Source organism: Mauremys mutica, chromosome 1, assembly GCF_020497125.1.
Source record: "Mauremys mutica isolate MM-2020 ecotype Southern chromosome 1, ASM2049712v1, whole genome shotgun sequence".
NCBI classification, from domain to species: Eukaryota; Metazoa; Chordata; order Testudines; family Geoemydidae; genus Mauremys; species Mauremys mutica.
This window is the reverse complement of record NC_059072.1, coordinates 311,413,479-311,438,329: the sequence shown is the minus strand read 5'-3', so window position 1 is coordinate 311,438,329 and position 24,851 is coordinate 311,413,479. Positions and strand designations below refer to the sequence as shown.

General features: G+C 45.4%; 1 protein-coding gene across 5 annotated transcripts in view; it reads right to left on the bottom strand.

Annotated features, from left to right (window-relative positions):
* The window catches only part of LOC123369512, an 87,299-nt gene that overhangs the window by 24,701 nt on the left and 37,747 nt on the right, over positions 1–24,851 (bottom strand). For all 5 annotated transcript variants that reach the window (XR_006579070.1, XR_006579068.1, XR_006579069.1 and 2 more), the window contains one exon: positions 2,125–2,253. The gene's annotated coding sequence lies outside the window, so the exon portion shown is untranslated. The remainder of the gene's footprint in view (positions 1–2,124; positions 2,254–24,851) is intronic.

Below are 24,851 nucleotides of genomic sequence, written 5' to 3'. Positions count from 1 at the left end.
CCCATGACAGCTTACTTTGCTTAAGAGCCTTTGGTGAGGGACCTTGTCCAAGGCTTTCTGAAAGTCCAGATACACTATACCCACTGGAGTACCCTTACCCACATGTTTGTTGACCCCATCAAAGTTACTATACTGTTCCACAGTAGGGCTTTATATGGTAAAATAGCATAACAGAGAAACGGAGCCAGTATCCCCATTGCCTTGTATGAAAAAGATATAGCAAATTGGCTAATACAGCTGTATCATTAATCTACATGCACCCTGAAATGTTAAGCCATATCAGAGAAGATACAAATGTATGAAATAACAATAAAGATATCATATATAATAGTCTAATTACTGTGATCTTTGAATCATGCTCCTTCAATTGGTTATTCATGAAAATATTAACCACAGTGTAACAATCATCATCTGTGGTTTGAGGAGGTAAAGTTTATCTTACACATGCCATCACAAAAGCATCCTGAGCATTGTCAAGGCAAACGAGACCTTTGCATTCAAACAAATTACTGGGTTTTTTTTTCACTATTCACTCAGCTCTAGTAACACCACCTGCCTTTGCTCTCTAAAGAAAATCCTGTGAAACAAATCCCTTAGCTTACTTATAATGCATCTCTGCTGTTTATCACTGCTGCATTTATTTCCCCCTTTTTTACAATGAAAGAAAATGAAAGTCTTTCTGGACTAAAGGTATTAACTCAATAATATACTAGTCATTGTGCAGCACAAGCAATGGAACTCAAGGACAGCAGACGGTAATATCTGTAATAATTCTAACTGCTGCACATTCTATGTATAGTAATAACCATAGGAGTGATTGTGATAGCTGTACACAGACTCCAACACACAAATTCCAACCCCAGTGCTTGAAGAGTATGTCTATACTGCAATTAAAAACCTGCAGCTGGCCCGGGCCAGCTGACTCGAGCTCATGGGGCTTGGGCTAAGGCTGGAGCCCCCCTTTCGGGGAGGTCAGCCCCCAGTTATGCCCCTTCTGCTCACAACCCTCCCCTCCCCAGGGCCAAAGCCTCAAGCTCCCCTGCTGTCCCCCCAGCCGGAACCAAGAGCTCCCCCTGCCTGAAGGAGCCCAGAGTTCCCTCCTTCCTTCTGTCAGAGGAGCCCCTGGGATAGCTTGAGCTCTGAGCCCCCCAACCCTGTAGCCATAGGAGCCTGGGCCAGCTGGAGCCCCCCAGCCACATTGCACTTTCCCAGATCCCAAGCCGCCCCATGGGAAAATCTCTTGTTTCTTCTCTTCCAGAAGAAGAACCTGAGGTTTTGATGTGCGGCATGCAAGTTCTGAGGCAGATAAGGAGGCAGTATGTATTACTCAGTTTCCTGGGTTCAGCAGTAATCTCCGTGCTACCTGAATAGCAGATACCGCTGCCTTGGCAGCCCCAGAACCTGCATGGGGCATAATAATAAGCAAAAACTTCCCTCGCCAAACCCACAACCGGCGTCTTGCAGCCGCACCAGGTCAGGCTTAGCTATTATACTCATCGCCCATGGGCTAAGGGGCTGTTTAACTGTGGTGTAGATATTCAGGCTCAGGCTGCAGCTCAAGCTCTGAACCCTCCCACCCCGCAGGGTCCTAGCGCCTGGCCCCCAGACTGAACCCAACATCTACACTGCAATTAAACAGCCCCTTAACCCAAGCCCCGTGAGTCTATGTCAGGTGGCAAGGGCCAGCACAATGTAGACATAGCCTTAGGTTCCTACATACGGATTTAGGTGACAAAGTTTAAGCACTTAATTTTGAGCCCAGGTGACTTTTCCTTTGCCACTCAGTAAATAAGTATCAGAATACTTGAGTTCTTTGCTCACAGCACCATGTCTGGCTCAATCCTGCTAGATCAGAAATTATTACTCCCTCCCCCTCCTAAAAAATTGTATAATACTCTTGTTGCAAAATGATTGCTGTGTTCCAACCCCAGCTGAATTTCAGTTGCATTTGGAGCAAAATTAAAAGCATTCCCTGGTACAGTAGTGTTGCACTGCAAAACTGAATGGAAAGACAAATAACTTACTCAACACAATGCAAAGAAACAGGTAGAGAGCCAATCTCACAGGAAACCTCTATTTCTCTTGAGCTAGAAATAGAGAGGAAAAGAATAGAAAATTGCTCACCCAGTAAGTAGCGGTTGAAGCGTTATTATACTCTGCACTCCACAGGTGATTCAGGAGAATGCTCAGTCAAAGATCATTCATGTGAATACATGTTCTTAAAGACTTCTAAAAGCTTTGGGGTACACTCCTCTTAAAAAAGAAGAAAATAAATACGCAAAATTGCTTTCCTTTAGAATTCACACAATGTTCTATGCTCAGAATAAACAAATGCCAGTTGCCCTCAGAACAAATGATAAACCTCTGAGAAAGTGCACTCCAGCCCTCCCCTTTCTCAACCCATCATGGAAAATACTAGGTTAGAAGATTCCAAATGCCAGAGAAAGCAAATTCCTATCTTCATTGTATAGGACAACCACTTACAAACAGACAAACCAACCAATTAACCCTCTAGCTACACCTCTAGCAATATATTATAACAAAGATATTACTGAATGCAACATATAAACTGGTAGTAAGTGTGTAGGATGATTTTCTGACCAGATGTTCACTATTTGGTTCTTTGAACCCACTTATCAGAAATGACTTCCAATTTTGTACTTACATTTTTGTAAGTATATTGCACAGCATGTAACTTGCAGGGTCAACTTGAATTTAGACTTCTAAGTGCTATAAAATATGCTCTCAAAAATAAGAGGTAAATTGAGGACCTTGTGCAAGTCCCCCTTAGCAAATATCTAATCTGGAATATGGCCAGCAAATAAGAGAAGATGTTAACTCAAAAGAGAGAACACCCTAAACCTTTAATATCCTGAATGTTTACTGTTCTTTTGTACTGTATATTTTAAGTCACACACCCCACTATAAAATCATTAAAAGATAAGATTTCTCACAGGATACAATTAATTTCCTAATTAAGAGATTGAAAGATGAGATTATTTGTTAAGATAAACAGAAACCAAATCAATTTTAAGGAAGGCCAACAGCCGTGTCTTCAGATATTTTACTACTATCAGTAAATGTTGATTTTTTTAAATGCATTTTTCTCTAGAGAGCCATATGGGTCCATTGGCTGGAAGGAAATCATCAACCCATATAAAATGCAGCAGTGCGGTGCCATCTGGGTAGGGGTTAACCAACTGCTTTCTTGAATGCTGAATTTAAACATGGAACGGAGCAGCCTTTTAAAAATATATTTAGTAGGTTTGAAATTATCAATACATTACGCCTCACAGACTACAGGGTTGTGGCACCTATATTTAAACTTTAGGTAATATAACCACATGCCTAAACAAGCTAAATGGCAGTATAACTACATGATTTCTCTTTCTAAACGGTCAATATCTTCGCAATAAAATTTACAGATTTCTTGGGTAATATTCAAGATGATGGGAAGTTAACAGTGTATATGACCAGCACTCTACTGGATGGTGTTCAGGAGAAGTAGAACAGGAAGTGCACATTTTACAGTGACTTCCCATATCTTTCCTCTAAAAGGATCCTAAAGCACTTTACAAACTATGGATCCAACCCTGGACTGAATTCCTTATAGGTACAGCAGTCTGCCAGCCTGGAGTTCAATGAAGAATCAAGGCGTATATACACCAAGGGGACAAAACTTAGATGCAGTCCTTTATCTCATCCACTGTGTACTAAAGACTGAGGGCCAAACTCCCTGTTGGTGTAATGCCATTGTCTCTAATGGAGTTATGCCAGCAGAGAATTTGTACATTGGTATCCAAAATCTAATGAGACTATTAGGTGCATATGCATACATCTAAATGTATTCCTCACGTTTTCAAGTCCATTAACTTTAAATTGTTTAGAGATATGAGGCCAGATTCTAGTCTGAGTTATACTTGACTCCACTGACTTCAGTGAAGTTACATCAGATGTACTTCAATGTAATTGGGAGCATAATTTGACCCACACTTTGCAAACAAACAGTAAAGCACTGTTTTGTATGATAAGACACCTACACCTGTTAACACCAGCGTTCAAATTGGACTGGGCATAAAAATGGAGAGTTGTACAATAAGTATGCAGAAAGAAAATATTGCATTCACTTTATCAAAGAGGGAGACAGTTTTAAGCAGACTTACAATGCAACCACATCTTTGAAAACGGGCATGGGAAATGGATCAGAAATTGAAATGCAGAAATTCAAAAGGCTATTAGTAAAATCCATTTTAATAGCCAGGCTTCCCATTGAAACATTTTAAATAATTGATGAGGTCAGATGTGACAGCATATGAATCAGACTTTGGTCAGTGAACAGGGTTCTGGAGTTTTAGAGGCACCAAATAAAGTGTAGCCAACTTCAGATCTTAAAAAAACTGCCGAATAAGTAATGTCGGCAGTGCTTTAGCAAAGACTCCTGGTGGAAGCTCCTTTGCTGGACACTCTTCTAGAGAAATTGTTCATTGGAAGCTTTGTGACTAATAAAACTGAGAAAAAATATTATCTTAAGAATTCAGCCTGTGTGTATCTAATATTGACCATCTACCTCTCACATAGTCCAATCCTTGTTTAAAAATACTCACATCTAGGGTCTAAACATTTACAATTTCCTTTGCACATAATTGCTGTTACAACAGTATGGAGAATACTGTATATACTAAACTTGGGGACTACAATGAATGATGTAATGACAATGGCTGGAATTTTCAATGGGATGTATGACCCTACATCATTCAGGTGCTTTTGAAAATCCCACCAGTTATTTATTTGCAAGGCAAAACTGTAAAGGTTTTAATGCCAATCGAGCTCAGTCTTGGCAAGTGATTAGTGTTTCATGGGAACCATCAGCTCCCTGTGGGTTTTGAACTTTTCCATTTTACAACATTTTACCCCATTTCTGATGTGGCACAAGCTGACATGACTCAATAATTATTACTTTTTCATTTTTGCACCAGGGTCCTTATTCAAAGCCCTTTATAGTCAATAAAATAAGTCCCATTGACTTCTATAGGTTTTGGATTTGGCTATGATTTCAGCACAACCCCTGCCAATATAGTGTGTAGGTTACTCTGCACTCTCTTCTTTGGCTATGTGGTTGATAACCATATTGCATTGTGGACTCTCTACATATTGTATCATGTAGAAATGGTCTGTCAATGGAGTATTGTCTCAGTGGTGTTGTGTCATTTTCTCATTCACTGTGTTGCCCTAACTACACTTACATAAGCCACCCTGAAGGTGGAGTTATTATGTCACTGTAGTAGGGCACTGAGGCCTTGTCTACACTACAGGGGCAAATTGATCTAAGCTATGCAATTTAAGTTACATTACTAGCCTAGATCTACTTACTGCAGGGTCCACACTACACTATGTTGACAGGAGATGCTCTTTCATCGACTCCCCTTACTCTTCTTGTTCTGGTGGAGTTCCGGAGTCAATGGGAGAGCAATATGCAGTTGATTTAGCAGGTCTTCACTAGACCTGCTAAATCAACCCTGGGTGCATCAATCGCTGCAGTGTTGATCCCCCGGTAAGTGCAGACAATCCTTTATATCAGCTAGAGCACGGCTGTAGTATAGACACTGACATATTTAGGTTGACATAACCTGCCTTACATCGACCTAACTCTGTAATGTTGACCAGGCATTGGCCACAAGACCATCCTTCTTGTAGTATCTGCAACTAACAATGGTTTCCATTTCATATGAGACTTGCATTCAAAACCACAATTCTTTTAATTCTATGGCAAAGCTAATATGTTCTATCGTATACAGGAATTGGAGAAGTCAACAGATGGATGTGATAACAGGCAACCATTGAATGTTGGGGAGAACTAAGGTTATTTTGAAATATGTAGTGTTCATTTCATGAAGAGGTCGTATTCACTATGAGAGTATTTTGATATATATCCACTTCCCCATAAATATGAATTTCTATACTTTTAAGAGTTAGGGCTGGTTTTGGGGGGAAAGGGGGGATTATGTCTAATATACTTTAATATCCACACTTAGTTGAAATTTAAACTTAGTTACCAAACTTTTTTTCTGTTAATTTCCTGATATCTATGTACACACATAGGCTACATCTACACTGCAGCTGGAAATATAATTTCTAGCCTGTGCCGATGTACCTACACTAGTTCTGCTCAAGATACCACACTAAAAATACCATTATAGCCGGGGTAGCACAGGTGGTGGCTTGGGCTAGCTGCATTAAATACATACCTGCCCAGACCCCTTGGTACATACTTTGGAAGCTACCTCAGCTTCACTGCTATTTTTAGCCTGCAAGCTCAAGCAGAGTTAGTGTGGGTTTATCTGAATAAGCTGGGACTCACATCCTGAGCTCCAAGTGTAGATGTAGCCTCAGACACATATACATACATAAACACACAGAACCAATGCCACAGGGTCCCCAGCTGTTCCAATAATTCTTGTAAGTATGGATCTTGAAATTGTGCAAGCTATGGCCTTTCCCTGTGTCTCCCCCATCAACAGAGTATTGGGTCTTCACCGTTTTCTTCTCAGACCTCTCATTATATTGTGAAGCTCAGCTTGATCCTGGGGACAGCTGCAGCGAGGAGTCAGCTCCAGTGGGTGGGGTGGGGTAAAATCTGGGCACAAGAACACAGGACCTCCAAATGGCTGGCCTTTGCTTCCTGGGTTCCAGACAGGATAATGTGAAGGGATCTCTTTAAAGGGATCCTTGTGGAGATTGCCTCCCACTAAGTCTCTTTCCATGGGTTTTTCCTTTAGAAGGGTAGCCTATGTAAAGTTACTCTTGTGTGTAAGTGTTCACAGATCCTTAGTGAGTGGTCCCAGTCACAAATGCGTTTTCTTCAGGAGAAATGTCAAGGTCAAACCTGTGACCTTGTGAGGTCTGGATCATCCACAGAGTTAACCAAATGAAATTTTCAGTGTGGTCCAGAACATTGATTCACAACTCTGCCTGAGACTTCCTCATCTCTAGTTAGGATACGGTGATGGTTTCTTTGCTTTTCCTAATAGCATTAGCTTAATCTGACCGTGGTGTATTTTTCTTTTCTTTCCTTTTTTGTTTTTTATTTGTGTGAGTGTGGTTATGTTGCAAAGATAAACCATAGAGTTAAAAAAAAAGTTCATTCTTTTCTTTCTTGAAACCTGTATTGTAATTGATGCAAGCTGTTAGATGAGACCATTTAAACTAATGGACTGCTGAGTTAAAAATCAGCTCAGTGTGGGAAGGGCAATCCACAGCTGGAAAACGGCTTCCTGTCAACAAGTTCCTATCAGTCATGGAAGGAACTGTTGTGTTAGTATAATTGATATTGCAAGTGCATGAGCAAACAATCAATCAGGGATATCTCTCTGAAGCATACATCTTCACTGAGGCCACCTCACGCTCCGGAAAATCGTTGAGCCATAAATTTCAGTTGTTTGCACCATGAACTGGATTGATCTTTGTACATATAATTATTCATTTTAGCATGCCTAGAATTATTTTGTGATTGTATCCTTACTGAAATGTTCTCTGTTCTTTCAGACAGTTGCACTATAAATACTTTGGCAATCTGCTAAAGGATAAATATGCACTACAAGATTATTAATGTATATGCATAAAATCATAGCAGCAGCAGCATATTTTCCACATTAGTGGGTAACATTTTCTGTAGCATCACTTTTTAACAGCTGAATGATTCAGAAAAGACAAAATAATAGTAATAAAATAGTAATAAAATAAGCAATAATTTCAGTTAGCCATATAGATTTTCTGCTTTAAACCTTGACAACAACTTACTCTTAAATAATAAACAACTGTTAATAGAAATGAAGTACTTTACAATAGACTTTGTGATCCACTCTTTCACTTTTATAATCTTTATTTAGAGAAAACAAATATCCCTTGGGGAAGATAGCTCTCTCAGAAAATCTGCAAAAGTGTTTACCACAGCCCATTCCAAACCAGCTGACACTGTCTTTTGTTTCCCAAACAATTGGGAGTAGTATTGTACTTTGATTTAGGGCCTGTTCCCATCCTCATCAAAGTTGATGGGGATTTCTCTATCTGTGGGTTTTACACTGTTAGCCTTCAACAAAATATCTGAGAACCTTTAAAATCAATAGCACTAGTGAAGTCCCTAGTGGACTTTATGGAGTCCCTGGAACTTTTGACTTTTTGGGGTAAAAACTCTACTTGGGATTCATAGATTCACAGATTCCAAGGCCAAAAGGAACCATTGTGGTCATCTAATCTGACTTCCTGTATTGCACAGGCCATAGAACTTTCCCAAAATAATCCCTAGTGTATATCGTTTTGAAAAACATCTAGGGTAAGGGTTTTGCTTTTGATGTGCCTAGATTTTATTAATTTACTATTGGGGTGGGGTGTGATTTGGGGCTTGGTCTTCAATGGGAGCAGAAGCAGACTTTTAATTTGTTTTTCATTTTTAAATTAAAAGTTTCTCCAACTCTTTCACAATCCTGATTCCCACAGGCCCTGCCTTTCTATTTATGAAGGAGAGAGATGAATCACTCCTCCTGTGTAGTTTATACGTGCCTCAAAAGCTTGGATATGAATTTAAAGAATAAATTATACAAAGTATATCCAATATTAGATACTTTTTCTGACTCCAAGAAAATTTCATTTCTTAGAGGAAAAAACCATATATATAACAATTACAGTACCAGGCTAATTCACTTCTGACCCCTCCTGGTTTCTTTGAGTCCACCCCATTTAGGCCGCAAGCTGTCACCTGTCTCAGGGTGAAATGACACAATTCTCCTACACTCAGATTGGCCTTAAGATTCAGTCCCCTGTGATCAACTGTGAGTACCTCAGTAGGTCTGACTTATGTTCAGTACCTGCAATTTTCTTCCCTTTGGGACCAGTGACAGTGGTATCCAGTAACCAAACAGCCTTCTTCAACCAAAGTATTATTTATTTAGAACCAAAGCATTTATGAGAAAAACATATTAAAATAATAAATCAATCTATTTTTGCGCTTGTCTTTCCCTATGGTTTATCACTCCCTAGATCTGGTGGAAGGCCCAACTTCTTTACACTCCCTGCACAGAGTCTCTCCCCATGTCCACCTGTCTCCCTAGAGAGCTCCTGACTACATCATCTCTTTTGAGAAGACCTTTTTAACAGTTGAGTGTTCTTTTGATCTCTTCATTCCCAGCAGTGGCAGACCAGGTGTGCTGCTTCAGCCAGGGGCCTGGAAATACGCTATTATCCTGTAACTGCTTCTGCTCTCCCAGCCCCCATGGTTTGCTGGGGGGTTGCTTATCTATAGTTATTTTGTTATTTCCCTGCTTGTTTTTCCCTCAGTCCCCTATTAAGCTAAAACAATACATTCATACAGGAAAGTCTTATAACCCAATATACAATAATTTTACCTCACTGACCAGGTCACATACAGTATTCCTAAATTATTACATCTCAGTATTCCTAGATTATTGCATAGCATCACCACGTCTGTCACACCAGAAACAATTAATAGATTACTGTAGTGGTTTTGACATTCAGTGAGTTTTTTTTTTAAGAACTAGTATTTAGGAAGTTTCAACAGGTTTACAACTCAGCCCCCTATAAGTATCAGAAATAAAATGTCAGTCATGACAACACTGAGCCTATATTTTTGTTTAGAGAAACATTATGCAGTAATATAATCATCAAATCTTTCTATTTGGCAATGTGGTACCATCGTACAGAGTGAGCCCTTTTTCACCATCAAAACATTCAGCAGGGATGCTGTGTTTCTGCAGATAAATGTACTTGGTCTGAGTATCGACCAATTGGTAACAAAAGTGCTGTCTGGCTAGTTTTATAATTATTTTTTTTCAGTTTATAATAGTAAAAATTCACAATCACATCTCTAGAGCTGTTATGAGACTCAGGTGAAGGGAACAATGTCCTATGCGCTTTTACTTCTTCCAGAGAGCTTGGATTTAATAAGATATTTATCAGATGTATCAGATGAAGATTTTGCCTTCGAAACTTTCAAGCAACCCCTTAATTTTAATGTTGTTACTCATCTCTCTATTTTCTACATCACCTAATTTAAGATGCATCTCTCTCTCTCTCTTTTAGGAGTGCCATATGGCTCTTTAACTTTGGGCTTGGCTACACTTACAAGTTGCAGCGCTGGGAGTTACAGCGCTGGTCATGCAGCTGTGTAGGGCCAGCGCTGCAGTGTGGCCACACTGACAGCTACCAGCGCTGCAGTGTGGCCACACTTGCAGCACTTTCCAGCGCTGTATTGAGAGGTGCATTGTGGGCAGCTATCCCACAGAGCACCTCGTCCCGTTTTGGCGCCGTTTTGGCGCTGAGTATTGTGGGAAGGGGAAGGAAGTGTGTGGGTCATTCCGCTTCCTGTTCCAACGCCCCGTGGTGCATCGCTTCACATCCCAGCATTCTGTCTTTCTGGCAACGTTTGGCGCCATTGTGAGTGTATTTCTGCTCTGTGTGTGAATCGCGATTTCTGTGGGAAATGGAGCCCGAGCTGCTGAGGACTGTGCTGATGACTGTCGCTAGCACAACACGTTTGGCAGTCGAGCTATTCCTTCAGCTCCAAAGTGACAGTGAGGAGTCTGACGATGATATTGATATCGATTCTCCTGCCGCGTGTGACACCAAAGTGCTTGTGGCATTCACAGAAATGCTCAGCACCGTTGAACGCCGCTTTTGGGCTCGGGAAACAAGCACTGAGTGGTGGGATCACATCGTCATGGAAGTCTGGGATGACGAGCAGTGGCTGCAGAACTTTCGTATGAGAAAAGCCACTTTCATGGGACTGTGTGCTGAGCTCTCCCCCACTCTGCGGCGCAAGGACACAAGATTGAGAGCTGCCCTGACGGTGGAAAAGCGGGTGGCTATTGCAATCTGGAAGCTGGCAACTCCAGACAGCTACCGGTCGGTCGGGAACCAGTTTGGTGTGGGAAAGTCGACCGTGGGAATCGTTTTGATGCAAGTTTGCAAGGCAATTAATCGCATCCTGCTAAGAAAGACCGTGACTCTGGGGAGCGTGCAGGACATTGTGGATGGCTTTGCACAAATGGGTTTCCCTAACTGTGGAGGGGCGATAGATGGGACGCATATTCCTATTCTGGCCCCCCCCACCTGGCATCAGAGTACGTTAATCGTAAGGGGTATTTCTCCATGGTTCTCCAGGCGCTTGTGGATCACCGCGGGCGTTTCATTGACATTTACACAGGCTGGCCTGGAAAGGTGCATGATGCACGCATCTTTCGGAACAGTGGCCTGTTCAGGAAGATGCAGGCAGGGACTTTTTTCCCAGACAGGAAGATCACAGTAGGGGATGTCGAAATGCCCACTGTGATCCTTGGAGACCCCGCGTACCCGTTACTGCCTTGGCTCATGAAACCCTATACAGGGAAGCTTGACAGGAGCAAGGACCGGTTCAACTACAGGCTGAGCCGGTGCAGAATGACTGTGGAGTGTGCTTTTGGGCGTTTAAAAGCCCGCTGGAGATGTCTGTATGGGAAGCTAGACTTGGGGGAAAGCAGCATCCCCGCGGTTATATGCGCTTGCTGTACCCTCCATAATATTTGTGAAGGGAAGGGTGAAACATTCAGTGAGGCATGGACCACCGAGGTTCAAGTCCTGGAGGCTGAATATGCACAGCCAGAGAGCAGGGCTAATAGAGAGGCCCAGCACAGGGCTACAAGGATTAGGGATGCCTTGAGGGAAGAATTTGAGGCTGAAAGCCAACAGTAATGTTTGCTGCCTTGCATGGGAGTGAATTGCACTGTTTACACTGTTATTCTATTATCCCTAAAATGATTTGCAGTGCCTCTTTCTTTACTGGGCTAAGGTATCTTTCACTATCTGCTATAATAAAGACTGTTTTCAAAGCCAAGAATTGTTTTATTGAAAAGAAAAAAACTTCCTTGACAGACAGACAGACACACAACATTTCATGAACACAAGAGGGCAGGGGTGTGGGTTGGTGAACTGTACAGTCACAAGTTTGCATATGTCCTGTCTGGATTGCTGTTTAATGAATCCTGCACTTCAGGGTGCATATACTGCATGGTGATGGGGGTTGAATGCAGAGGGTAAGGGTAGTAGGTATCAGGGCTGGTTGGTGAACATACAGGTGTTGGAGGCAGCTGGTGGTGGTAAGAACCTGGATGCTGGGGAAAGGTGGTTTGAGCTGACATTGGGGCACAAGGCAAAAAGGACGGGGCGGGTGGGGGAGTAGCACGGTAGTGCTCTGCTTGCATGGCAACGAGTGACTCTATAGAGTCCGCTTGGCGCTCCAGGATGCTTAGCAGCCGCTCCGTGCTTTTCCTCTTGGCCACTGCATTTCTCTTGCGGATCCTGCTCTCCTCTCTCCAGTCCTTCAATTCTTTTCTCTCTGTAGCAGAGTGATGAAGAACAGTTTTCAGCATGTCCTCTTTGCTCTTGCGGGGATTTTTTCTCAAATTTTGAAGCCTCTGTGATGTTGAACATCTGGGCAGTCCAGTACTCAAGGTCACTGTAGAAACACAGAAATGACAACATTTAACACGGGCAGCATTGTATCCACTATCTCCAGACATGAATTGTTACACTGAGGGAGTTCTCACTTTAGCATTCTTTTCCCCACACGCATAACACAACAGAAGCCACGAAATGGTGAGTGAGGGGTGCTTATAGAAGTGGGGCTTGAGTGATAGAGGGGAGCTGGTTGCTTTGGGTAATCTGGAGTGCTAGAGGGGTTGAGTGAAGATGCAGATGCAGGGGTGATCTTATCTCCCTATCTCTTCACTAAAGAGTCTCCCAACATTTTTCACAGGACTTAATCCTGGAAGATGTTTCCCTACTGCGAGTCACTAGGGAACAGCGGGAGGCTCTTTTAGAGCAATGTGGATTCCGCCCAGGACCCTATGCGGCGTGCCTGTGTTCAGAAATGGTCCCCCCACCACTGGCAGCAGAGTGGCGCGGACGCGTCACCGTCACTGGGACAAGGGACACAGTGGCTCTGCCTATAAACCTGCGCAGGCATATTGCCCACGCTCTGGATGAAGCTTTTGCTGAGATAACTGAAGCAGATTACCGCGACGTGATAGACCACATCAACAGGCTATTCCACATCTAGAGGCTGGCATGCATGCAGCCATAACCCCCCTTCCTCTCCAGAAACATTTCCACCCAGAAAATAAAAGCCGCTTACCGGTAACCCGCTCCTCTGCTTGTCCTTCTGCAACTGCTGGCTGCTGCGATTGGGTACTTTCCTCCTGGCTTGAGAAGAGCTCCTGGCTGCATGCCTCAAGGGACTCTGGGGTGTCTTCCCCCATCCCAGTAGCTTCACTCGCGGTTTCCTCTCCCCCCCCCGCCGCCTCCTCCGCCTGTCCCCCAGCCTGCTCAGAAGTGTCCATCGTTATCCTGGGATTGGCAGTGGGGTCACCCCCAAGTATCTCGTCCATCTCCCTGTAAAAACGGCAGGTCGTGGGGGCAGTTCCGGATCGTCGATTCCCCTCTCGGGCTTTGTAATAGGCACTCCGCAGCTCTTTAACTTTCACCCTGCATTGTAGTGCGTCCCGATCATGGCCCCTATCCAGCATGGCCCTTGATATCTGCTCAAAGATATCGTAATTCCTACGGCCGGAGCGCAGCTGTGCCTGAGCAGATTCCTCACCCCAAACACTGATGAGGTCCTGCAATTCACCAGTGCTCCATGCTGGGGCTCGTTTGCCGCGTGGAGGCATGGTCACCTGTAACTGATTAACTGATTGCACTCCACACCTGGCTGCAGGAAACAGGAAGGAGATTTTTAAATTTCCCGGGGCATTTAAAGGGCGGGTCACCTGAGGCAAGAGCAGTAGAGTGCAAACTGATGTGCAGAGTGGCTGCACAGGAATTCTGGGATAACTCCTTATTCCCTGGAGGACAATTAAAGCGCTGGTGAGTGTCCATACCTGCTGAGCAGCGCTGGATCACCAGCGCTGCACTCCTTATACCCCTGCCGGGATGGGTTTTCAGCCAGCGCTGCAACCAGGGAGTTGCAGCGCTGGTTGTGCCCTGCAAGTGTGGACGGGGTGTTGTTGCAGCGCTGGAAAGCCTCCACCAGCGCTGCAACTTGTAAGTGTAGCCAAGCCCTTTGTTTCTCTCTTGTTTCTCCTAAGCCAGTTTCTAGAACAGCAACTTGATCTTCCAGGTCAATAACTTCCTTTTTTTCTGCTAGAACCTTGGACATCAGATTGTTTCTCAGGGCCTTAAACTCAGAGATCAGCTCTCTGATGTACACCTTCATGGCCAGTTAATTTTCTTCAGTCCTGTCCTTCCTGCGTGTTTTGGTGGCTATGTTCTTCACTTGCACTCAGAGAGGACTCTGTACACTGTGATCCTGAAGCACTCTGCTTAGGGAGGTGTAGAGGAGTTTTTAATTTTGTTTTGTTTCCTGAAGAGGGGGCAGGAGAGTCCATCCACAGCAACTTTGTGCTCTGCTTTCTTGGAGGGGTGGGGGTTAGGGTTTTTAATGGAAGCAGATCATTTTGTTGTCCCCTCAGAGCTCTGGTTTCAGGTAGCCATCTTAGTTCAGTATCCCCTGGATTTGCCTTAATGACCCTCTTAGTGACAACATTATCTTTGAAAATTTGTGGCAATCAGGGAAGGTCCCGGATGATTGGAAAAAGGCAAATATAGTGCCCACATTTTAAAAAGGGAAGAAAGAGAATCCAGGGAACTACAGACCGGTCAGCCTCACTTCAGTCCCTGGCAAAATCATGGAGCAGGTCCTCAAGGAATCCATTTTGAAGCACTTGGAGGAAAGGAAGGTGATCAGAAACAGTCAACATGGATTCACCAAGGGCAAGTCATATCTGACCAATCTGATTGCCATCTATGATGAGATAACTGGCTCTGTGGCTATGGGAAAAGTGGTGGATGTGACATATCTTGATTTTAGCAAAGCTTTTGATACGGTCTCCCACAGTATTCTTGCCAGCAAGTTAAAGAAGTATTGATTGGATGAATGGACTATAAGGTGGATAGAAAGCTGGCTAGATTGTCAGGCTCAACAGGTAGCAATCAATGGCTCAATTTCTAGTTGGCAACTGGTATCAAGCCGAGTGCCCCAAGGGTCAGTCCTGGGATCGGTTTTGTTCAATATCTTTATTAATGATGGAATGAATTGCACCCTCAGCAAGTTCACAGATGGCACTAAGCTGGGGGGAGAGGTAGATACACTGGAGGGTAGGGATAGGGTCCAGAGTGACCTGGACAAATTGGAGGATTGGGCCAAAAGAAATCTGATGAGGTTCAACAAGGACAAGTGCAGAGTCCTGCACTTAGGAAGGAAGAATCCCAGGCACTGCTACAGGCTGGGGACCGATTGGCTAAGCAGCAGTTCTGCAGAAAAGGACCTAGGGGTTACAGTGGATGAGAAGCTGGATATGAGTTAACAGTGTGACCTTGTTGCCAAGAAGGCCAATGGCAATTGGGTTGTATTAGTAGGAGCATTGCCAGAAGATTGAGGGAAGTAATTATTCCCCTCTATTTGACACTGGTGAGGCTATATCTGGAGTATTGTGTCCAGTTTTGGTTCCACCCTTCCCCCCTCCACTACAGAAGGGATGTGGATAAATTGGAGAGAGTCCACCAGAGGGCAATGAAAATTATTAGGGGGCTGGAGCACATGATTTACGAGGGGAGGCTGAGGGAACTGGCGCTATTTAGACTGCAGAAGAGACAAGTGATGGGGGATTTGATAGCAGCCTTCAACTACTTGAAGGGAGGTTCCAAAGAGGATGGAGCTAGGCTGTTCTCAGTGGTGGCAGATGACAGAACAAGAAGCAATGGTCTCAAGTTGCAGTGCGAGAGGTCTAGGTTGGTGTAGGGTGGATTCCCTGCTCCGGGGTTTTAAGGGGTTTGAAAGCAGCTTGGCAGGGCTTGAGAGCTGCTGCTCTCAAGCTGGGCTGATTGGGGAAGTAGCTGCAGCTGGGCCACACCCCAATCAGGCCACAGCTGGCCCCTATAAAAGGCTATGAGCCAGGAGCCCAGGCAGTCTCTCTCTGCCTTCAGAGAGAGACGGGCCTGGCTGCTTAGGAGCTTGAGACTGGATACCTGAGTGCAGCAGGGCTGGGGAAGGCTGAGGAGCTGGGGAGCTCCAGCCTAGAAAGCCCCAGGCTGCGGCCTAGCAGTGGGCCAACAGGTACTGTGGGTTGCAGAGGGCAGCCCAGGGGTAGGCCAAGGCAGCACGTCCAAACCCTCCTTGCCTGTGATGAGTAGGCTGATACTGCAGTCTGCCCCAGAGTGTGGGGCTAGACAATGACTGGCAGTAGCCAAATACTGAGGCAAGGTAGAGATAGAGGGTGGGGGTTCCCTGAGACAGAAGGAGAGACCCAGAGAGAAAGGGGTTACTGCTAGGGGGCAGCACCCCATGTAAAAGGGCACCGGGTCCAGGGAGGGACATGGGGGGACCTAAGAACAGGTGGATCACCAGCCTGCAGAGGGTGCTCCAGGGCTGGACTGAGCTAACTTCGGAGAGCAACCAGTAGGAGGCGCCGCAGGGGTGAGTCAACCCGTTTACAGTTGGATATTAGAAAACACTATTTCACTAGGAGGGTGGTGAAGCACTGGAGTGGGTTACTTAGGGAGGAGGTGGAATCTCCATCTTTAGAGGTTTTTAGTGCCTGGCTTGACAAAGCCCTGGCTGAGATGATTTACCGTAATTGGTGTTGGTCCTGCTTTGAGCAGGGGATTGGACTAAATGACCTCCTGAGGTCTCTTCCAACCCTAATAGTCTATGATTTGTGACAAAGTTCCTCCTTTACCTTGGTGGGTCCTGCGCTTATTGGCAGATTTGCTCCCCTCAGTGATCTTCCCCACAGCCTGGGTCAACTTCTCCTGTGTCTGATCAGGAGTTCAGAGGTTTGGGGGAAGCCCGGGCCCGCCCTCTACTCTGGGTTCCAGCCCAGGGCCCTATGGATTGCAGCTGTTTATAGTGCCTCCTGTAACAGTTGCATGACAGCTACAACTCCCTGGGCTACTTCCCCATGGCCTCCTCCAAACACCTTCTTTATCCTCACCACAGGACCTTCCTCCTTGTGTCTGATAACGCTTGTACGCCTTAGTCCTCCAGCAGCTCACCCTCTCACTCTCAGCCCCTTGTGCCTCTTGCTTCCAGCTCCTCACACGCACTTCCTCTCCTCTGGCTCCCCTCGCCTGACTGGAGTGAGCTCCTTTTTAAACCCAGGTGCCCTGATTAGCCTGCCTTGATTGGCTGCAGGTGTTCTAATCAACCTGTCTGCCTTAATTGGTTCTAGCAGGTTCCTGATTACTCTAGTGCAGCCCCTGCTCTGGTCACTCAGGGAACAGAAAACTATTCATCCAGTGACCAGTATATTTGCCCTCTACCAGACTCCTGTACCCCACTGGTTTGGGTCTGTCACAGATTCTATGTTTCCAGCTATCCCACAGCCCAGTTGTATAACCCTTACTCATACTAAGTAACCCTTACTTGTGTAGATAATCCTATTGCAGGTACTTGCGTGAGTGAGTACTATTCAGCAAGAATGAAAGTTGCAGAACTGGAGCCTAAATCTGAAAGCAGCAATGCATTGAAAGCATTACAGTGGAGGAGGTAAAGGCCTTCTCCATAATGTAAATTAAAGGCAACCTTAGTGATCATTTAGGGAAATAATTTAATTAAAAGATTATACATTCTGATTAAAGTAATGTACTGAGTCAAAGAGTCTATGTTTCGGCATACTCCAAGCAGAACAGATGCAAGCAAATTACATTTCCTAACTGTTATTTTATATCCTGTCATCAAGAAAGGGAGTCTGAATGCAGTTCTGAATTAGGGCCACTAATGAATATGAGAGTGCCCTCATCATTCATAGATGCTACATATCAATTTCAAAAGCCACTTCCTGTAATATATTAGTTGTGCAGAGAAAACTGCCTTCCATACTTCCATGTATTCCATCATGTCAGACTTCCTTTGGTCTACCTTAGCAAACTTAAATTTCCCCAAACTTTTTCTAGAATTCTGGACACATGGTTAGTATCAAATCTTCCTTTTATAACTCACTTCAGCATAACTGTAATGTTCCATGTGTGTCAACAGATATGATCAGCAACCATGATCAGGAACTAAAGTACATGTGGCATAGGGAATAAAACTTGCAAATCTTAACTGCTAATCAAAATGTAATAAATGGAAGTATCAAGTCTAATCACTGTAGAAATTGACTGGTAAGGACAAGGACTCAAAATAATCAATTGTTCCATTATTTAGAAGAGCGCTTCAGGAGGTAGATTCTTCATGCACAGCATTTTGACTAACAGGCTGTATTTTATGTAAGGCAGTGCTAAAAATAAAAATATGTCCAAACAACTATGAGATAAAAGTAAAAACTACTATAAACAAGAACTGCAGATAACAAAACTGATCAGCAAGATGGTAACATAACAGGATAAAAGTTTGGGAACAAAAGAGAGTGTTAATTTAGTTGTCTTAAAATAATATATTTCCAGAAAGCCCTCAGATAAAAGAAAGAGATGCCCAAAAGGAATAAAAGTAAAATATAAATTACTGATGAAATAAAAAAGATTGGGAGAGGATAATAATGTGAATAATATCTCACTATGTAATAGTTTATGGATAATAGAAGGTGACAACATAAGTGGAAGCATACGCTGAAAAGAGAAAAATATTATAGGAGAACTATCGAGGACCTCAGAAAATCAACATGACTAGTATATTTCATAGTAGTGGCCTTATTGTGCAGGGAATAAGGGTATGTGCAGGGGAATCAGGGAGGGCAATTTTGGTGCTCAGTACCTAGTATGAACACTTAATTTTGGATACTTTGGAAAACAAAGGCAAAGACGCGGGAGGGCTGTGCTGAAGTTTTGGAGATCCCGGCTTTGCTCTGGGTGAGCAAGCTTCCTGGGTCCTCTGCACCTAGCTATGAGCTCAGCCACCAGGATGACAGAAAACATCTGACACACTAGACTATAGTGCCTAGTTATTTCCTGTGCACGTTTGTTGCTCCCCTCTCATGTTCTGAGTCCCAAATATTCATTCGGGAGTCAAGCAGAATCTATGTTGTGGCCACTGAGTAATGGGGAAAAACTCACACTGATTCAGGAAACATTACAGGATATCAGAAATGCAAACTGTACTCAGATGGGTAGAGGTAATCCTCACATCTTTCATATTATGGTAGCTCTGGCTAGATGACCAGCAGATTTTTCAATACATCAGGAGCTCCTTCTCCTGTCCTTGCTAAAATGAACACCCTGCTTAAATACATCCATGATGTGGGCTGGCACCATCCCTTTTGGACAGCGCTCAAGTGAAAAAGCTGGTTGGCAGCTGGTTGTCCATAGTATAAAATTGATGTTATGGGCAGAGGAAGTGTTGAGTAGAATTCTCTGCAGGTAGAATACCTAGTTACTGTGTGTCTGTGTGACTTCATTAGAACTAGATCACTTAAGGAAAATCACATTAATAAACAGATCTGAGAAAACTTGCAAAACCTTGTTAATGGGTGTTTCACATAGTAAGATACACGTACATCAAAATGGTCATTCGAGGGAAAGCAAACAAGAACTAGAATTTAATCAGCAGAGCTGCCAGGGACAGGGCTGAAACAGTTCCCATCCCAGACAGCTTGATGTAAGTCTGCTTGCCCAGGGGGCCTCTGTCTGGGCTCGGTTGTGGGGGTGTTGCTTAAATGTGGAATTGCCCCAGCACCTCCTGTCTGAAGCACAGGCCCGCCTGGGACATGGGGTTTACTACAGGCTAAGGGTGGGGGGTCCCCCTTGATCAAACAGTGGCAGAGACTCCCTGATTGGATGCTTAGGCACTACCACAGTGGGCTCTATATAGAGCTAGAGCTGGGCAAACAAAGGATATTTCAGTTCAGTGGCACTTATGAGAAATACGTTATTTTAAAGTTTTGTTTTGGGTCAAACTGAATGTGAAATTTTTCAGACTTTTCAGTGACTCAAGGACAGTCCATGGTGGGTCTATTACAGAGCAGAGATTTGAACTGTTGCCTTTTACAGCGAGGATAAATGCAGCCTAACCACTGGACTAAAGGCAGAGAAGTTGCAACACCACCAGCAGCACCACCTTTCTCCTTCTCTCCTGGCCCTTTTGTGACTGCCCAAAACTGTATGTGTCAAATGCGCTATTCATTTCAGGTCACTCGAAACTGCATTTTTCATTTAATAATCCTCTTCATCCAAAGAACGTCACCCAGTTTGACATAGAACACCAAGAGCTAAATTCACAATGTAACTGAGGTGTGATGACAGTGAACATCACCATGCCTAACTTTTGGATGATTCACAAAACCTGGGTTGATGCCTAGGCTCCCTGTAGAACAACTGGGGCGAGACAGACACCTGAGAAAGGGACTCAGAAAAGCTGGCAGTGGAGAAGACTCCAGGTTCAAGGCCCACCCTCTAGCTGAGGGGAGAAGAATTTGAATGGGGATCTGCCACCTGTCAGGTGAACACACTGGGCTTTGGGACAGCCTGACAGGGGCTCCCTCAATCACTCCTGTTGAAGCTGTTCCATGGGGGGCGGAATAATCAAAAAATCATTGGTGCAGGGAGCCTGGACACTGGGTTGTCCACCTCCCAATCCTTCCCTCACCCTCTGTAAGCTCACTTAGAGGAGCCTGATTGGGTGCCACAGCCAAGTTAGGTGGCCAGACTCCTTCCGCCCTGGTGTGGGTGCTGCAGGGAGCATGCTCAGAAACACAGATGCCTAGTGAACTTTTACTACAAAAAATGTCACTGTCAAGCGAGCTTAGGAGCCTGCAGTGGTGAGCAGCAGCTGGGCGGGGACTTGGCAGCCCAGTGGGGCCTGATTCTGGCCATTAGGTGCCTAAAGCAGCAGTTAGGTATTTAAGCCCTGTGGTGAATCTGGCCCCAAGAGGTCGCAGAGCTGGGAAGGGATATGAACTCATAGGAAGAAGGAATCACAACTGGGAGGGGCTCAAGAAGTTTTGGGGTCTTAACTACGTGGGATCCCCTCTGAGCCATTCCCATCTCTTGGAAAGCAAAGAAGTTCCTCATAGACTTTAAGGCCAGGCGGGAACATTGTGATCATCCAGTCTGAACTCCTTCACCTTGCAGGCCAAAGAACCTCACCCATCCCCTCCTGTAATAGACCCATAACCTTCCCGGGCCTTTATGGCTTGGGGCAAACCAACCAGTACTTGGTTTTGTCAGAAGTTGATGTCATCAGGTTCCTTGGGCTAGATACCTCAATCATTCCCAGGCTTGAGAAGCTGCTTGTAGAGGTATCAGCTACAACACCTTCCCTGGGCCCAAGTGCCACCCCATCCAGCCTCTCCCCCCGCCCAGTGATGCTGGGGATGGCTAGCCAATGGGTTGCTTGTACTTGAGGCTGCTATCCCTTGAAGGCCGGAGAGTCCTGCTGTAATAGTACCTGCCTCTCTAAGGGGGTTAGCAGAACTTTCTCTCCAGCCACTTGTCTGCTCCCAGACACTAGGTAGATGGCCCACGTTCTGCTCTCCAAACCTTGGCCTTGCTACGTTCCTGTGCTGCAGGTAATCGAGCCCAGGAAGCTCAGCTAATATCTGGAATGCAGGCGCAGTGGACTGGTGTTTAAGTTGCAGGGCACCTCAACTATCCAAGCCTCAGTTCTTGAGCTCTCTGTTTTCCACAGCTTGGCCGTGGCCATTCATTATACTAAAGCCCCCTTTAATTATTAGTATCTTCCTCCCCTGCTCCGACACCCCAGCCCCATGACATCTCAGCTCTTGGATGGTGTGCTGTAGAGAGGGGAAATTGGGGTTAGTCATACTCCATTCGGATGGCACTCCCCTCGGGTCTGTGGCAGATCTCTCCTTCTTTCGCTCTTTGGTTCAAGGGCCTCACTTCCTTCCTGCCCCAGTCCCTCCCTCGGGTCCTGTGTCTGCCAACTTGGAAATGCCAAACACCAACTTTCCATCACCCCAGGAAAGCCCTGCCCTTTATCTCCTAGGAAGTTTCTCTTCTGAGCCCTGTGCAAACCAAGTTCCCCAGGGAGTCCCTTGCTTTCCACCCTCTAGTATAAACATCTCTGGGACATTTCTGCCCACTGCTGCCACCCTTCGATGTCTAGCACAAGGTCAGTTTCTGAAAACTTAGAGGGTTTGCTATTCTCCTCCTCCATGGGTTGTTGGCTTTTATTCACACACGTGGCCAAAACATCTGTAAGGATGAAACTTCGGCCATGCATCTGCCAAGGAAGGATTGATTCTTGAACCAGATGAGGTAAAATAACAAATCCAGTGAGCTAGTCACACCATCAGTCTCATTGAAGCCCCAGGCCCCGCTTTCATCTTGGAATCTGGGGTTAAACGTCATACCCCAAGGAGAGTCTCTTATCATCAGTCTCTGTGTCCCAGGACAACAAGCGATTGTTCTCAGCCACATTGGCCCATGCATTCAAGGCCCGCTGGTTGCTAGGGAGATGGTGGAATTAGTGGGCCCCTTCTGTTAATGGGCATGCTGGCAGGGTGGGATTCAGTAGTATGGAAACCGGAAATAGTCTAAGGGACCTACCATCAATCAAACTCTAACCCCTCCCCTTGGCTGCTTAAACCCTGCCCCTTGACCCCTTAAGCCCTGACCACCTGTCACTGGAAGTCCCACCCATGGGGAATGTTACTTCCGGGGTCAAGGAGGACACATGACCGGAAGGAAAGTGTGTCATGTGACCCCTCTAAGAACTGCTCCCACTGCCCTCTACCAATCAGGAGGGGTTTCTCCCCCGTAGGCCCACCCCGAGAGGAGATTTGTCCAATCAGGGGTGTTTCGGGGCATGGTGACCCATCCAGAAGTGGTTCATGTGACCCCTCTAAGAACTCCTCCACTGCCCTCTGCGAATCACGATGGGTTTCGGCCACACAGCACTGCCCTGAGAGCAGATTTGACCAATCAGTGGGGTTCCGGGGTGGGGTGACCTGCCCAGAAGAGTGTCGTGTGACCCCTCTAAGAACTCCTCCCAGCGCCCTCTGCCAATCAGAGCGCAGCACCATCACCCCATAAGTCCCAGCAATCAGGGCAGAAGAGGCCATCTTTTACCAAGAACACGTGCTTTAGAAATCATGGAAACATGGACTCCTTCACCACCCTGGTGAGAACTTCAGACTTTGTGTTAGCCCCGAGGGCCTTTGGACTTGTGTGGAGAAAGCGCTACATGAGCGACAGTTCCGACGAGGGCCCTTTGACTCAGTTGTTGATGGATACGCCAGAACCCGAAACCCAAACCCTGGTGAGGCACCCCAATGAGCATGAAGGCCTCTCATTGTCCGCCTCCCTAGAGGTGGAAGACGAATGCAGCTCGGGGGAGTCACCAGAGGACAAGGTGAACGGAAAAGATGTCGCTCAGGTAAATGAATGATTAAGACGTGACGGTTGATGATGGGATGTAATGAGGTTAGGAACCGGGAGGTTGTGTAAATCTAAAAACAAGGAGTGGGGTGCTTATACTGTTTCTTTTCTGAAAATCTCTCAACAGCTCGACGATGCCTTTCTAGAGGCCTTTGAGAACTGACATCGGTAGCCCCATGGGAGTAAATATATCTGCATCAGCTCTTTTTGCTCATGTATGAGGCCTGGTCTACACTGCGGGGGGGGTTCGATCTAAGGTACGCAACTTCACGGCGCGAGATCGACGTCCGCGGCTCCCCCGTCGACTCCGCCACCGCCATTCGCGGTGGTGGAGTTCTGGAGTTGACGGGAGCGCGTTCGGAGTTCGATATATCGCATCTAGATGAGACGCGATATATCGAACTCCGAGAAATCGATTGCTACCCGCCGATATGGCGGGTAGTGAAGACGTACCCTGAGAGACAGATCTCAAGAGGAAAATCCAGAAAAGGACAAAATGGAAGAATGAACCAGCTCAGACTCCCTTATGGTAGGGGTCATGGTGTCCATTTTTACAGGCAGCTGTAAAAGGTCGTGTTAAACCAGGTGATTAATAAAACTTATTTATTTAAATGAGTCAATATGAATGTGTCCCCCTTCATATTTGTGTTAGTAAAAGACGGTACCAGTAACAGTCATTTCTACACAGGCAGCTCTGTTAACGAAAATACATTACACCCCCGGGGAAGTTGGGAGCTTCAGCAGGGTGAACCCTCTTTCTCAAGTGGCCAGAAAGCATAGTAAAACTTTAAATAGAAGACAGGTAACAGCTTGGCTTTCAGACAGGGACACTTCCACTTTACACATTTCCACCGCACCATCAACCTCAGCCTGGACCATTCCACACAAGAGATCCACTTCCTAGACACTACAGCACTAATAAACGATGGCCACATAAACACCATCCTATACCAGAAACCTACTGACCGCTATACAAACCTAAATGCCTCCAGCTTTCATCCAGACCACACCACGCGATCCATTTTCTATAGCCAAGCTCTATGATACAATCGCATTTGCTCCAACCCCTCAGATAGAGACAAACACCTACAAGATCTCTATCAAGTGTTCTTACAACTACAATACCCACCTGCTGAAGTGAAGAAACAGATTGACAGAGCCAGAAGAGTACCCAGAAGTCACCTATTACAGGACAGGCACAACAAAGAAAGTAACAGAACGCCACTAGCCATCACCTTCAGCCCCCAACCAGCGGCATATTATTGCCTAGGCCAACAAGGCCTAGGCCTAGGGCGGCAAATTTGCTCACGCCCCCTCCCCAACTCTGCCCCTTTCCCAAATCCCCGGCTCGCCTCCTCCCCCAGGCGCGCCGCGCTTCCCTCCTTCCACCTCCCTCCCAGGCTTGTCACCCGAAAGTGCTGGGAGAGAGGGAGAAGTGAGTAGCGGCGCACTCAGAGGAGGTGGAGCAGAGGTCA